At 40.6% G+C, this 15,587-nt stretch overlaps 1 protein-coding gene across 1 annotated transcript in view; it reads right to left on the bottom strand.

Annotated features, from left to right (window-relative positions):
• Positions 1–9,067, bottom strand: part of atxn1a (ataxin 1a) — a 92,394-nt gene extending 83,327 nt beyond the window's left edge. Inside the window, exon 1 of the mRNA XM_083925808.1 lies at positions 8,961–9,067. The gene's annotated coding sequence lies outside the window, so the exon portion shown is untranslated. The remainder of the gene's footprint in view (positions 1–8,960) is intronic.
• Positions 9,068–15,587: the final 6,520 nt, after the last annotated feature.

Here is a 15,587-nt window from a genome sequence, read left to right as displayed (position 1 = left end):
TATGTGAGTGCAAGTATAGAAAGACGACTAGCCTGCAACTTGAAGTGAAGAGAGACAGAATGGTTCGTGTTTGTATCTTTCCCGGCTGCAAAACAAAAATGAAAGCTTACAACCCAGAAACGTTTCATAGGCTGCCATTGCGGTACGATGACCGTGCTCTGATAAACCAGTGGCTTATTGTTTTGAATCTGGACATTGAGATGCCGATCAAGACGCTTAGGCAGAGGGATTACCGTGTCTGCAGCAAACCTTTCAAAAAGGACAACTTCATAATTCCTAGAAGAGCTTCTGACCCATAGAACCTTAAGAAGAATGCCATAGGTGATTCTTTCAAAATACTAAACTCCGGGTTCACTAACTACGTTGTTGGTGCTTTGATTTATGTGCAAGGACTCTAATCATGCTGCTGCAGATGTTTGGTGTTATTTTGACGTTTCAATGCATTCATCGTGCTGCCCCGAGCTAATTAGTATTAGCCACTGCCTGCTGTTGGCGACTCTCCGGTATATCTTCGTTAATCATACACAAAAAATTGTCTCTATGGCTTATTTGATGACCGAATTTGCAGAAACCCTGGGATGAAGCTTTAAAGACCCAGGGATGAAGCTTTAAGCTACGAAACATACCACAAAAAGATTCCGGTCCCTACAACAAGTGCTGTGGCTTTGTCTTTGTCAGTGAGTGAGCCATATTTGAAAGAACACAGAGCCATTGCTCTATTATGTACTGCATAATACCATTTAACAGCTGTTATCAGTTAGGTTCTCCCCCATTTAACTTGGCCCTCAAAAGGCCAATGCTTAAAACCCTTTCCTCTCAGCCAGGCTTTGCTTGGAATGTAATCAAATATGAATCAAGGCGAGATCACAGGAGCAGCATACTGAATTGACTACTACGTGATGCCTTACATGAAGTATCACATCTGATGCATAGCTCAGGCTCAGTAAAGATCGTTCTAGAGACAGGTTTTGAACGGGTTCTGAGGGTTTTAATTGATTTGATGAGATTCAAACTGATGTAGAAACTAGGCCTGTCACTATTATTACATAGTCGCCAGATTGTGATTGTATGTGCTGACCGCGATCCTTTTGCATAATCGTTTGATTCCACAATCAAGTGAATCTAAAGTCGATGTTACAAATGTGGCAACATATAGAAAGTGAATGAAGTGTGTTTACCAGGTGGGTTGAGGCAAAAAAAACGGTCTACCTGAGCACAAAAAAACGTGGAAACAAAGAGCTGTCGGACAGGTTCTTCTGTTTGCGCTCATATGAGACCGTATTTGTTGCTTACAAAGCAAGATGGTGACAGAGAGATGCCGATAGCGGCTCACTTGATTTATAGCGTCTCCCGTGGGTGCAGCAGTGTGTTTGACAGCTCTGGGGAAAGTTATGCTGGAATAGTCGCTTAACATCCAGCTCTTCTAATCAGATAATTCACATAAAAGTGTTTGGATGGAAACATTGTGTAATAAGAGAAGTATCTGTCATTTAAGAATTAGCTCTGTGCGTAGTGCGTAGTGGGTAGTGTGAGCATGTGGTAGAACAAGAGTAAGATAGACAATGGGAGCACTCAGAGCAGAGAGAGGAGAGAGGTAATTAGCAGTAAAGTTGTCTCGTGGTAACCTCACTCAAAGGCCTCATTGGAAACTGAAAGGGCACACGCTTTCAAAACATACCTGGCAGGTGATGGGATGGACCATCTGTCTATCAAACTCTCGCCAGAGTAAACCAGGAAAAAACATCTTTTCCATCAAGAAAAACCTTGAGTGTCATTCTCTCCTCTCAACGAAGAAAAACTCTTCAGTTCTGATAACTGATGCTATTGCAGCATCTAAGATAGCCTCTTTAGGAGCCTCGTCGTCACGCCCCGCTCCCTCCCCTCTCAACCGCCAGTAGCTCCTCACAGGACGCTAATCGGCCGGCAGACTTCTAGCTGAAGCACAAACGCATTACTTGGTTATTATTAGTTTTGATTACAAAGCTACATTAATTAACTGCCATGTTTCTATTACATAGAGTCGGCCAACACAAGAGGTTAAAAGTATTTAAAATAAATCTGTGCAGCAGAGCGAGAGATGAAACATTGTTTCAGCAAACTATTTGGAAATTAATTGACACTATTTTGATAATTTTATGAGAAGCCATTGAAACGAAAAACATGGATTTAGGTTTAGTTGCAAAGCCAAAGACAACCACACGTGTGTGGAACAGAATGAACAGAAAACGACAAATATATTGTTAATTGCAATTATTTCACTAACGATTATGATAATGACAGCCCTAGCACAAACTCAAATTTGTAGCCTCAAAGCTTATTTGCCCAAAAGAGCATTCTGTCATCAGTTAGGACACTATATAGTTTGAGTTCAGTTCAGTTTAGCCTTTTACAGCAACCTTCCTGGCATATAGACAACTGTATATCATGTCAGCTTCACTGGCAGTCATTACAGTCTCACAGCCAACACACGGCTGAACTAAGTCCCAAAGCCAGCTTCCCTTTTTCACATGGTTATTGAGCCATGCAGCGGCTTATCGACCCGACAATGTAACACAAGTTTGTAGGATGGCTTTAGTCTTCTCTCCCTCTCTCATTCACATTCAGACACTGGGACTACCTTGGTCATCCAGAAAATTGCTATTGATTAGCTTAAAGGAGTGTAGAAACAAAGTCACATAGACTGCAAATGTATATATTCATGCTAATGTTCATGCACAAGTAATAGATCTGTAAAGTGATAAACAGAAGAGTGAGTCACCCTGTGAATGTTATTTTGAACGCTTTGATTGAATTATACATTTAAAAAATGACTAATCGAAGTTCAACAAGTGCATTAGTGAAGTTCAGTGATTCACAAGACCATAAAAATGAGGTCATTGACCCTGATATTACCAATGACATGTTTCCACTCTTTGCAGATTAACTGCAGATTCAAGTGCCTGTCGTGGCGTATATCAATTGATTGCTAATAACGTACAGACCACAGCCTAAGAAACACAAGGCTGTGCACTAAGCAATAAAAGGAGCACACAATCACACACAGTGGAATGTTCTTTCACATAAAACACAAAACCTCTCATGGATCCCCTTTAAAAGCAGTATTCTGTGTGTGAGGGTGTCCTTTCTCTTGTGTGCGTGCATGTGGACTCGGTGCACTCATGAATAGAGGAGGATGAAAGGAAAAGCTGAAAAGGTCTGAGCGCAATGCATGGTTCAACCAGACAGCTCAATCTCTTTATCTGCCCCCATCCCCACCTCCGCATACCCCCTTTACTATTTCAAAAATCATTCTTCTCACACAATTTTTTTTTTGCCCCATTTAAATCCCATACAACCGGCATTGCTGTTCTTTTCTGTGTAGCTCGTGCAGCTTCTTGCGTAAAAGAAAATGACCAGGGGTTCACTTATGACAGCAGTCTGGTGTGCAGCACATAGGGGTTGACATCATTTTCATCATCACACATCAGAGTCAGACATAACGTTTTTGTGTGTGAAAGTGGTTGAAGGACAGGAGGGAGGAAGGGAAGAGGAGTATACAATATCTAATCGATATGCTGAACATTGTGGCTTGCTGAAACGCACATTCTTTGGACCTATAAGTTGTGTGTGATTTGTTTGTTTGCATTGCTTTGTCTCCTTTCAGCGTTTATCTTTGAATCAGAGCTGGTACAACTAAATCATTTTCCATGCATATTTACTTTATCATAACAAGTGTCTATGTTATGGCTCCTTACAGAACATTTGCACAATGTGTACATGAGATTTATCAGTCAGGGTTGTAGTGGCAAACAAAAAAGGTACATGTAGAAAGCTTTGGCTGCACATAAGAGCTCATAACTTTTTACTGAAGTGGTATTGAATTTAACAGATGGAGCATGATTAACATACTATTATGTGTTATTTCTGTTGACAGAATAATATGTAAATCGTGCTATTTTGCCCTTCATGAACCTGAGTAGTGCCTAAAGAAGTTGGATGCTGTAAATGATTGTGCTTTACGTTTTATGACTAACTCCGGATATCTTTCACACCACTGCACTCTTTATACTGCTGATAAACGGCCATCTGTGTGTTTCCACACATCTTCACATTGGTTAGCTTTCATATATAAATCTTTCCTTGGGCTGGTTCCGTCTTATCTGCGTACATACATGTGTAGAAACTACAATCAGTACAGTTAAATAAAGGATATATATATAATCGGTCTGTGAAATCACTCAGAAGCTTTTGCACACTTCAGTGCAGAGCAGGGTTGGTTTGTTTTTACACGAAGACACCATGATCTGGCAAAGAACAATGTCGGTCACATGTACAAGAAGAGAGCAAGAATGTTTACTCACCCATGCCGAGTCCAAATATCTCAGGGGATATGGGTAAATGTCGCTTATTTGTGTTATCCTTCACTACACCTGTGCCTGCAGTGTGTAACGTGTCAAAGTTATTCTCTAAACAAATGTTGAGAGTAATTACAGTTATTCTAACTAATGCATCTACAAATAAACGCAGACATGCACAAACACCTGTTGCAACCATTGGTTGATCTATTTGCCCCGCCTACCCAATTATTTACTCTGCCTGCATTGGCAGGTTGGAGCCTTAAAATCTCCTCCTAAACATTACCTGGAAGTCTCTTCTCATCTCCCACAACCACATACACATTAACACACAACTTTCCTCTTTTCTTTAGCATAGACAGCAGTTTCCAGAGACAAAGAAATGACTCAAGCATGATCTAGCAGACGTGTGGGTCCGTGTGCACATATGGCTCTGACAAATGAGCCAAGCTCGGTTAAATGGCTTGTGATTAGGACACATTGGCTTCTAATTGCCTCTCATTACCATTTGAAAGTGAGTGGCGGTTGGAATCAAAGACTGTGGTGGCAGTGTAATGTATGATGTATGTATGCGTGTGTGTGTGTGTGTGTGTGTGTGTGTGTGTGTGTGTGTGTGTGTGTGTATGCGTATGTGTGTGTGTGTGTGTGTGTTTGTGTGTGTGTGTGTGTATGTGTGTGTGTGTGTGTGTGTGTGTGTGTGTGTGTGTGTGTGTGTGTGTGTGTGTGTGTGTGTGTGTGTGTGTGTGTGTGTGTGTGTGTGTGTCTGTGTGTGTGTCTGTGTGTGTGTGTGTGTTTGGTAGGTGGGTGGAACAGTACGCCTGATCCTCTGTGGCTCGACCATACAATAGGATGATATTGTTTGGTTTATCCCTATCCCAGCTTTGAGAAACCTGAAAACTTTGGAACCTGCTTCTCTTGTAGACCCAGTGTTTCCCCTGCCACTAAATTAGAGAGGCGCCCCCCGCCCCCTGTTGAAGGTCAAGTTAATTTTATCTAATTGAATTTTCAATAAAATGCCAGATCACAGCAGTAATGTAAGGATACCTTTCCTATAAAATGGGTCTATATCTTGTCCTCTTATTAAACAAACCATCTTTGTTGTGCAGTTAAGTTACTGCTAATGCATACAGAAAATCATACAGCTGCAGCTTCACATTAAAAGCTTTTAACTGGCCAAACGTGAGTTGACTTTTAGTTTGAAGCAGACCCGCAGCGTCAGTCAGCGTCAGTCTCGGTCTGTGTCTTTAGTGTGGGATTTCTACACCGTAAGCTGCGGGGGAACAACCCCGAAAACACATGATACACACTTGAGCGTGAAGCTTAAGCGTAACGTTAGCTTGCCAATAGCCTGAAGCGTCGCCTTGTCAGACACCACGGCCACAGATAGATGAGAAAAAGACCTGCCTTTCAGATGATAGAGATGCTTCTCTTTGTAAATAAAAATCTACCATTAATGTTCATTGAGTACATTTACCTAAGGGTGCCTTCTAGTCCTTCAATCCTTCCTTTTACCTGTTGCATTTTTTAAATATAATGCAGTACAGATCATTTATTTTTACATGTTTTATATTTTTTTAAGCACACAGCACCCCTCGCCTTTACCTGCTGCATTTTTTAAATATAATGCAGTACAGATCATTTATTTTTACATGTTTTATATTCTTTTAAGCACACAGCACCCCTCGCCTTTACCTGCTGCATTTTTTATTTGAGCTTATTTATTTTATTGTTTGAAAGATGCCTTCAGTGCTGCGTTGTTAATCTGTTATTAATTTTACTTCACTTTTTAAAACTTTTTAAAACTTATTTCAAATGTATTACCAACATTTATACTATTTTGTTTTATATGTGTTATGTTTTACAGTTTGGTTCAATAAAAGAAAGAAAAGTTCCAAAAATGTTTCTGTATGCTGTGAATTATAGTTTTAAGGGGAAAAAAATTCAGAATCTGCAAAAATCGGTATTGGCAGGTTAGACACCCAATTGTGAAAATTGTCTCTACATGGTCGCGCCTTTACACCCCCCGGGGTAAACACTGTAGACCTGATCAAAGCTGTTTCCTCACCAGTCTTAAACTTCTTGAACTGGTGAGCAACTACAAAGTACTCCCTCTACTGTTCCCTAAATATACTCTTTTCCCCCTTTCTCTCCTTGGTACAACCAAAACCCATTTTAGCATTTTGTCATGTCAATATGGACCTTTCCAGTAGTCAGTGTCTGGTCAGTGTATGTCAATGTTCCGATCAAAAACATCATGTTCTCCCTCCTGCTGGGTGCCACCCCTCACCTAAATTAAACAGAGACTTTTCAGTAAGTGAGAACCCATCTGACACAGAGAATCTCCTGTTGTGTGCTGCACGTGACCAAGAGAAACTCCGGACTATCTCCAGCCCTGGTTTTTCCTGACATTGTCTGAGGTTCATCAGGGAAATTGGCTCATCTTCATTCTTCACTCTTCACATTAAACATCTCTCCTCTGGTCATGTTCTCCCCACCTTTTGAGGCCTTAGCTGTCAACCCCCATCCTAAAAGTGCTGAAGTTTAACTTTTGTTTTAAATCCATCCTTGAAATTCCTTTCTAAAATCCTAGGGCGATAACTGTCACAGCGCCAAAACTGCCCTATTCAAATCCATAGCACAGCCCGACTATGGCCCACACTCCATCCCCACTCCTATCTGCCTAATATGGCTTTTAACAAAGAGTTGCATATAATTGTCCTAAAACAGCTATGCCACATTGGCATGACAAATTCTGTACACATTTGGTTCAGCAGATCAGTTCTTCATTAAGTCTATATTAAAACGAAAATCTCAAAGACCTCCTCATGGTATTATAGCTAGCGGGTGATTTACGTCTAGCTCCTCCCCATCATTAAAAATCAAGCAATCCCCTGTTACCACATTGATGCTGAGCTATATATTTCCATCAATCCACTTAGCTACTACCTCTCTCTCCCTTCTCCGACCTGCTGCCTCTAAACAAAGATAACCGGATGAGCCAAAGTTTTAAAAACTACAAAAAAATGTGTTTGCAATGTATTTTTTACCAACATTTTGGTTTGCTAATAAATCAATATGTTTATTAGTAATTAAGAAGCTGCAGTCGGGCATAACTGGAGCTTCTTTTAAAAAAAAACAAATTTAAAGCAATATTTCGTCGGGATGTAAAGTGCATGTAAGCAGTATGTTAAAGACATTTTAAAGATGCTGCACAATACATTTAACAAGTCAGTATATGGCAGTTAGAAGTAACCTACTAACCATTTGTGCAACAGTCTTAAGGAGCAAAAAGCTGATACTGACTTTATCAATTTTGGTTGAAATCTTCCTTTTCAACTGTAAACACAGCTGGTTAAACATTCACAATAGTGCATTAACTAATGTTTATAAATTGGGTTTATAACTTTACATGTAGCATAGTTTATATCATATCTATATCCCTGATGTATTAGTACTATCTACGCTGTTATACTGTAAATGTGAGCATAGCTTTGGCAAGATATTTGTACAGCAGTAGCACAGGGTGAATCATTCATTCATTGCTTTAAACGGGAAGGCAACTCAATACATATATATATATATATATATATACATGCTTCAAACATAAGAATAGGCATAATAAACATGTAGAACTGGACGACTTAGATACAAATAATTACACTGACACTGTAAATGCAGCTTTTCATCTTCAACATAACATTTGCCCCTGGTCTCATTTGGATTCCTAATAAATGCATAATGTGAGTGAAGGCATAGACTACCACCTGGGAAGCATTGCCTACCCTGAGTGCAACTCCGAGGTGTAAACAGAGTAAAAATAGCCCGCTATCACAGGCTTCCCTACAGTCCCGTTATATAATGGTCCAAGCTCGGATGAATGACATCACGGGTAGTCCAGCAATCACAACCCTATGTCCTTTACAACCAGCTGGCAATGTAAAACACTGACTAGTGCCATATTGCATACGCAACAACACATATAAACGGTCCGAACACGCACCATAGATTTCAGTAGGGTTTTCGCAAACACTGGACAGATTATGTGGACTGTGGTTAGTTTTCTTCGTGTCGAGAAAACACTTCCGCGATGATGAAACGTAGATAAAAATGTAACGCTTGCCTTTGACAGTCCTTGTCAGTAATAAAAAGAGTTCAAAAGAAGTCAAATACGGCCTTACGTGACATTATGTAGCGGTGAATGTCAATGTTAAGCGCAAAGAAACAGTCCGCAAAGAGTCGAGGTCGAGTGGCGCAGTTACTGAAAGTACAGCGCCTGCCCGACACCAGCTCGCCGGGTGGACGCGCTCCTCGCTCGGTCAGAATTCAGCCAAACCACCGCTCTCTTTCGCCCCACTTAAACTCTACTTTGCATTTACCCTCCGAAATGACAAGTGCATACATCCAAACCCCGCAAGCCCCGGCGTTGTTTGGTCACTTCAAAAATAGGTCAGAGGGCGAAGTAAACATTTCCCGAGGCTTTGAAGTAAAACCAGAGCGTCAGCGCCACCCTGCCCAGTTCTTCCAGCCATTTTCTCTTCACAGCTCTCCAAAAGAGAAAAGTGGCACGGTGGAAGGCAATGACAGGCCGGTGAAAGGAGTAAATAAACAGTTGTTTGTGTGACTTACTGTAGGGTGTAACGGTGCTGCTGAGTTTGTGTCTGTCCTTGTTGCCAGGGCTCCCCTACCACTGCTCCGGCGCTGACGGTGGAAAGCGTCTCCCTCCTGTAACGATGTTTGCAGCGCGCAGCTCTCTGCCCCCACCCTCAGAGAGAGAGAGAGAGAGAGAGAGAGAGAGAGGCTGGGAGGGAGAGAGGGAGAGAGAGAGAGAGAGAGAGAGAGAGAGAGAGAGAGAGAGAGAGAGATACGTTCAGAAATGGAACAGTTTGGAAGCTACTCATGCAAAAATGTGAGAGGGCTCGGAGCAGAGCAAACAGAGACTGAATTACAAGTTCACTGACAGTACTAGGGCGTGTGAACGCACAGTAGCCTACATGTGCCATTTTCAGTGTGTTTGGATGTAGTCATTGCATAGGCTGCATTCATTATAGCAAATTCCAGATGTGTGTGTGTGTGTGTGTGTGTGTGTGTGTGTGTGTGTGTGTGTGTGTGTGTGTGTGTGTGTGTGTGTGTGTGTGTGTGTGTGTGTGTGTGTGTGTGTGTGTGTGTGATATAGCCTAGAGCTTTATTATAATATAGGTATAGGCTATTAAAGAGCAATTTTGTGCTCTTACTTTAACTGAGTATTTTTTTTCTACTTTTTCCTTCCAATTCAAAGGTCAGTATTGTATTTTACTCCTCCACATATGACAGCTGTAGTTGTTCCTTTTTAGATGAAGATTGTACACATAAAACATATGATCAGTGTATAAAATGTGATGCATTGTTAGTAGAATGATATAGAGTTGAAGAATTGGCTCCATGCCCAACAGCTACAGTTGAAATGCATTACTAATTATTATATAGTTTAGTAACACATAATGATATACACTGGAGATCAAAATTAGAGAACAAATTATAAATACTTTTAATATTTTTTATTGTTCAGAATTTGATAGAATATTCGCTGTGGCTATACCACTGCTGTACTAGGATGTTTTTTTTTTTAACAACCAAGGCGCAACAACCTTTATTATGTGAAAACAGTGAGCAATATTAGAGAATGGTAACTACTGTGTCAGAAGAGAAGATTTAGGGCTATATCAATATAGATAACAATATTTCAGAATAAATCAAGAAATAATCATTTGTTCTCTAATTTTGATCTCCTGACATGGCAGGGGTTAGTCTGCCGCACAATAAATGCTTTTGATACTTTTGTTAATTTTTCCTTATAATACTTTTGCAGTTTTTATTAAGCTTGAATACGCCTTTAAATGCTTTTTTTAATGACTTGTAATTAAATTTTTATACTCTAGTATTACTTATTTTGCCTAGGTCAAAAATTGATGACAACAACCGTGTAGATAACAATAAACTTTAATAAAATAGGATAATATGATATATACAATATCAGTCATGAAATGCTACTTGATATTGTATACACATAAAATTGTGATCACAAAGTGTAAGATTAAAATATTTAAAAAATGTATTTGACAGTGTAGATTTTGAAACCCTGGTGGCTATTGTTTATGCCATGACATCAGTCCTGTGTTTGATATTGCATGCTGGAGACACCAGACATATCTTTACATTAGATTTCACAGAGAGCTGCTGTCAACAGGCCAGAAGGTCATGGCAGGCATTTGAGGCAGAGAGCTCGAGATCTTAGAGAGAATCAGCTGAGGGCAATGGCTGAGAGTCAGCTGACAATGACAAGGTGGAAAATCTCACTTTCACACACACGCACACACACACACACACACACACAAATATTCACAGTCTTGGAGTATAAGAAAACAAAAAGACGTTTACGCTGATGACATGATTCAGTTATTACTAATTCACTTTAAGCTGCTAAATTCATTTACCCCCCCCTCCCCCGTCACATTTGAGAGTTCTAAACAACCTGGGAAGTTAGCAGTTTCCGTGACTTAAACCAAAATCAACCACAAAATTGTTTGCATGCATTAATGTTTAAAAACACATTATTTTTCTCATACTGTCCGTGTGAATATACCTGCATTCACCATCTATCTAAAACACTCTTTATTAGTGTCTCTCACTTTTTACACTCTTTAAAATGAACTGATAAAGTCTAAATGAAAGAATATTTTCAATACCCAACCCTTCCCCTCTATTTTCAGTGTTTTCTTTTCATCATCCTGACCTCTGTGACCTCTCCCAGATTTTCAACATGACAGCAAGCGTTTTCCCCTCTTCGTCACGGGAGAGTGCAACCTGACACTGACCATGAGCCATGGAGTGCATGAGGCTGCAGAACGACAGACGATCTGGGATGTATCCCACTCCCTGACAGTCACTCAATAAGTGGCCTATTGTCCAGCGCTCTATTGTGCCCTTGTCACATGTATGCCTAACAAAGAGAGACAGAGGCAGGTCGCCCTGTGTGCCAGGAGGCTAGCATTACATTCATGGCCTGGATGCGTAGAAATAAAGATACACTGTCTGGTGGGGAACAGACCTTGATATTTAAATGGCGCCAGGAATGAAGAGTTTGAGTTTTGGAGCAATTTATTATGCAGACTCTCCCTGTTGTGTTTCCTGTCGTGTCACTTGATGCCCACACAGCTAATGTGTCAGGTCACGATTCAAGAGGAAACAGTAAGTTGTTTCTAATCAACTCACCAAGTTATCCTGATTTGTGATTTAATCATGGGATTGCTTAGGTCTTGCTCGCTCACAGAAGTGCACACAAGCATGTACTCGTTCCGGTTGTTACCCTTGCTCTCTTTTGTCTCTGCATGTACTCACAGGTATACACCTACTCACTCTAATAGTGAGTTGATGAATGGTTGTACATATGGAAAGCCCCAGGTTTTACATTTTTAGCAGCTGCAAAGGACCAACAGAGGTGTATGTATAGTAGGAAAAGTCAGTTATGCAGTTTCCTGTCTGCCAAAGCTTTCGTTTGAATGACTCGCACCATTCAGAGTACAATGAGAATACATAGTTGTATATGTGTGTGTGAGTGTGTGTGTGTGTGTGTGTGTGTGTGTGTGTGTGTGTGTGTGTGTGTGTGTGTGTGTGTGTGTAGTGTAGTGTAGTGTAGGGCCATGGCGTGCTTGAGGAATAATAAAGAACTACTCCCAAAGGAGGAGCAGATTCTTCGAGGGTTGGGTTACTCCCTAGAGATGAATCTGTGTTCTTTGTAGGAGGTGTGAACAGTATACACTCAGGGACAATAAAGTGTACCAGGTGTGGCATGTATGATAAAAGCTTTGAGAATTGGAGACTGGCTTACTTGCAGAAATATATGGTTAATTTGTGAGATTAAATGACTCATGCCTTAAATGTCAATGCAGTGACTAAAAAGCAAGCAAATCAAATATTAGAAACCAGCCTACCTGGTACCTGGTACTTTTTGTAGTAGTACACACATGTGTGAAGATATTAGGTTAGGGTCAGGATAGACCATAGGTCAGGGGATAGGTTCTGAACAAATTAAGTTTATGCTATGGGTTGGGTAGTGGCGGGGGTACTATCTGGAGTGGAAAACAAAATACAGAAAAGGACCTGGTACCAAAAGTGAGGTGCGTTAAGTCTCGCCAAATCATGCAGCAAACAATTATGCCAAAGTACAATGTCTAAATACATGTCACTTAACACAGTACACTCAGCTGTTGAGCACCTAAGCGCTGCAGGCTTTTAGGTTGCATTTTCTTAATTTGTATGTGATTTACCTGTTCAGCCAGTGAGGAAATATAAGCAGAACAACTAACTCGACATGTCAGCTCTTCAAAACTTTGCAAAATAGATTTTCTTAGTAAAAAAAGGAACATTTATGCTTTGAAAGTAGCTGTCACTTCAGATTTCAAGGCTTTAGTGTCTGCTGAAGTTCTTTGTGCAGAGGGGATGTTGTGTTTTACAGCTGCTCACTGCTCCCCCTCTTGCTCAAATGTGGGAGTGTTTACAAATCACAGGGCCATACAGCATTATATCAAGGAGAATAGATGAAGAGTTTCATTTTATACGGTTTAGTTATATCAACTTGGGGAAATGTTAATAACCACTTCTCTACTTTAAAATGAATTGATCATCAATGATCATCAATGATCATCCTTGAAAGGCTGTTACCTGTATATGGGAGGTAATAGACTGACAGTGGTTCCCATCCTTTTTCACCAGACATACCCGTCCGTATACAGAGCTGTCGGATGAAATCAAGTGCCCCTCATGTTAACTTCAACCTTTACCCATTCATTTTAGCTAACTATTTCAGTTATTTGTCCATTCATTTGGTCTATTTTAACCATTATCTAATAGTTTTAACTATTTCAAAAGATTATCCATTAAATATTTAAACATTCATCGATTACTTTTAGCTAATGGTTTTGACATATCTGCTCGCTTACTGGTTTTCACTCACACTCTCAACACGTGGTATTCAGGTACAGCTGACTCTATATACAGATATCATGCAGATTATTCAAAGTTCCACTCCAGACATTCAAAGTATGTAAAAACTACTCCGATATGATTAATATCTTGCTTAATGTGGATTCCCCTCATAGAAAAAAATAAACTAAAAAAACTTAGAGAAAGGGCTGGAAGCACTGCAACTTCTTCTCCCTCGTTGATAAATTCTGGATGTGGCCTCGCCCTGCCCACCGCTGCTCGGGCTTGACTCTTCAGTAACTACATTCTAGCATTTACCAGAAATTGACTGGTGAAATAGTGGCGTGTATCCGAATGGGCAAACATGGCAGAGCTTCAACCATAAGCGACGGGGCAGCGGGCGGATGGCAGACCCGTAAAGCCTTGCGGATGGATGGCCGGACATGGAACCCGGGCTGCTCACCCTCCACAGGCGATCTGCAACTAGTTTTGGTGAACCTGATGTCAGTCAGAGTCAGACTCTAAAGCACTATGCACTAAAATCGGCAACTAGCAGTATCAGAATGGTAAATGTGGTTAGCATCTTTTAATGTTGTTTGTTAGCTTGTTAGCTTGTTAGCTTGTAATGCGCCGTGGCTGTTTTCTCACTGACGTATCGGAAGATGTTCCCCCCGTTGAATAATGTTTCCCATATTAGACGATTAGCGATTAGTTCATGGATTAGAGATGTACCTAAACTTTCCTGGGATATTTTTGAATCTCAAATTTCAGAGAAGTGCACAGACATATCCTTGTTCAGAAGAGGATGGTGAAAATACTCCTCTGGTGATAAACTTTGCACAGATACAAGGCACTATAGTCAATGTCAGACATTTTAGAAGACATAAAGAACAACATATTTTTAAGTGAAGGGGAACTTTGAACTTTCAGTCAAAGCTAATTCCCAAAGACATTACCCAGTACCCACAAGCAACTGCTGATCCCATTGGGTAAGTACGCCTGCTAAGGAATATCTGTATCAATATATTTGACCTGTCAACAAGCTCAAACATTTCTGCATGCATGTGAATTCTGTGTAATCTAGTCTGGAGTCCAACATTTTATTGAATTGCCTGTGAATGTTCTCATTTGTCCAGGTCATCATTACCCCCAAAGCAATTTCAGTCAAAAGCAACTGGACTTGGTTATTTGTCTAGGAAGACGTTTGATGCATCTAGCAACATGTGTGATATCTTCATTAAATTATGAACTTGAAAAAACTTCATCTCCTGCAGCATTCTAATCAGTACGCAACAAAACCAAATCACTCATTTACCACCATTTTCACACCACCTCTCTAAAAAAACAATTTACACAGGCTTAAAGTTGCCCTTGCAAGTGTAATCCTGTGGTGAATGCCTGCTATCGGCTAACCTGTTCTCACACACCTTCCCCATTCCGCGACAAGGGAGAATGAGCGGGGAGGATTAGGATGCTACAGAGTTCCCTAATCTGTGTATTAACAGTAGCCAATTCAATCATCCAGTCTTGGGCAGGCAGATTTTGGAAAGTAATCTGGAGCGCCTTAATGTGATCTGCCTGAAAAGTCCAGACCTAATTGGAATCGAGAAACATATACTTCAAAGTCCAGTTCGAACACACGCACTCCAGCATGCACACAGTGTTTCTGCTCTTGCACATACAGTACATGCACATAGAAATCGGAGTGTTGAGCATTGCAGCAGATCAGAAATTGTATTACATTTAGCTTTTGATAAAAAATGAAGAAGGGTTGAAAGAGAGGCACAGAGCAAAGATGAGAGTGGTGTGTGTGTGTGTGTGTGTGTGTGTGTGTGTGTGTGTGTGTGTGTGTGTGTGTGTGTGTGTGTGTGTGTGTGTGTGTGTGTGTGTGTGTGTGTGTGTGTATGTGTGTGTGTGTGTGTGTGTGTGTGTGTGTGTGTGTGTGTGTGTGTGTGTGTGTGTGTGCGTGTGTGTTCCCTCTGTAGGAAAAAAAAATTGGCTCTTAGTTCTGGACCAAGATTTTATTATTAGACTGCAGCCTTTGTAGATAAGACACCGAATGTTTTTCTACTTATTATAGAGACTCTGAACTGTTGTTTTACCCTTCCCACTTCCTGTTTAAACTGCAAACCCCCCCCAAAAAAAAAAACCCAAAACCACACAACTGCCCCTCATGTATCATAAATGAGTACGTCTCTTCAGCCATCTTTTCTGGTACAATAAAGCTGTGCCACTCTCCTCTTACTAAGCAGTGACTTTAATTATTGACCAGGCAACATACTTTTGTACACAAAC

This window comes from Echiichthys vipera (genome assembly GCF_963691815.1).
Source record: "Echiichthys vipera genome assembly, chromosome: 13".
In the NCBI taxonomy this organism is placed as follows: Eukaryota; Metazoa; Chordata; class Actinopteri; order Perciformes; family Trachinidae; genus Echiichthys; species Echiichthys vipera.
The sequence above is the reverse complement of the archived record's forward strand: the minus strand, read 5'-3'. Positions and strand labels throughout refer to the sequence as shown.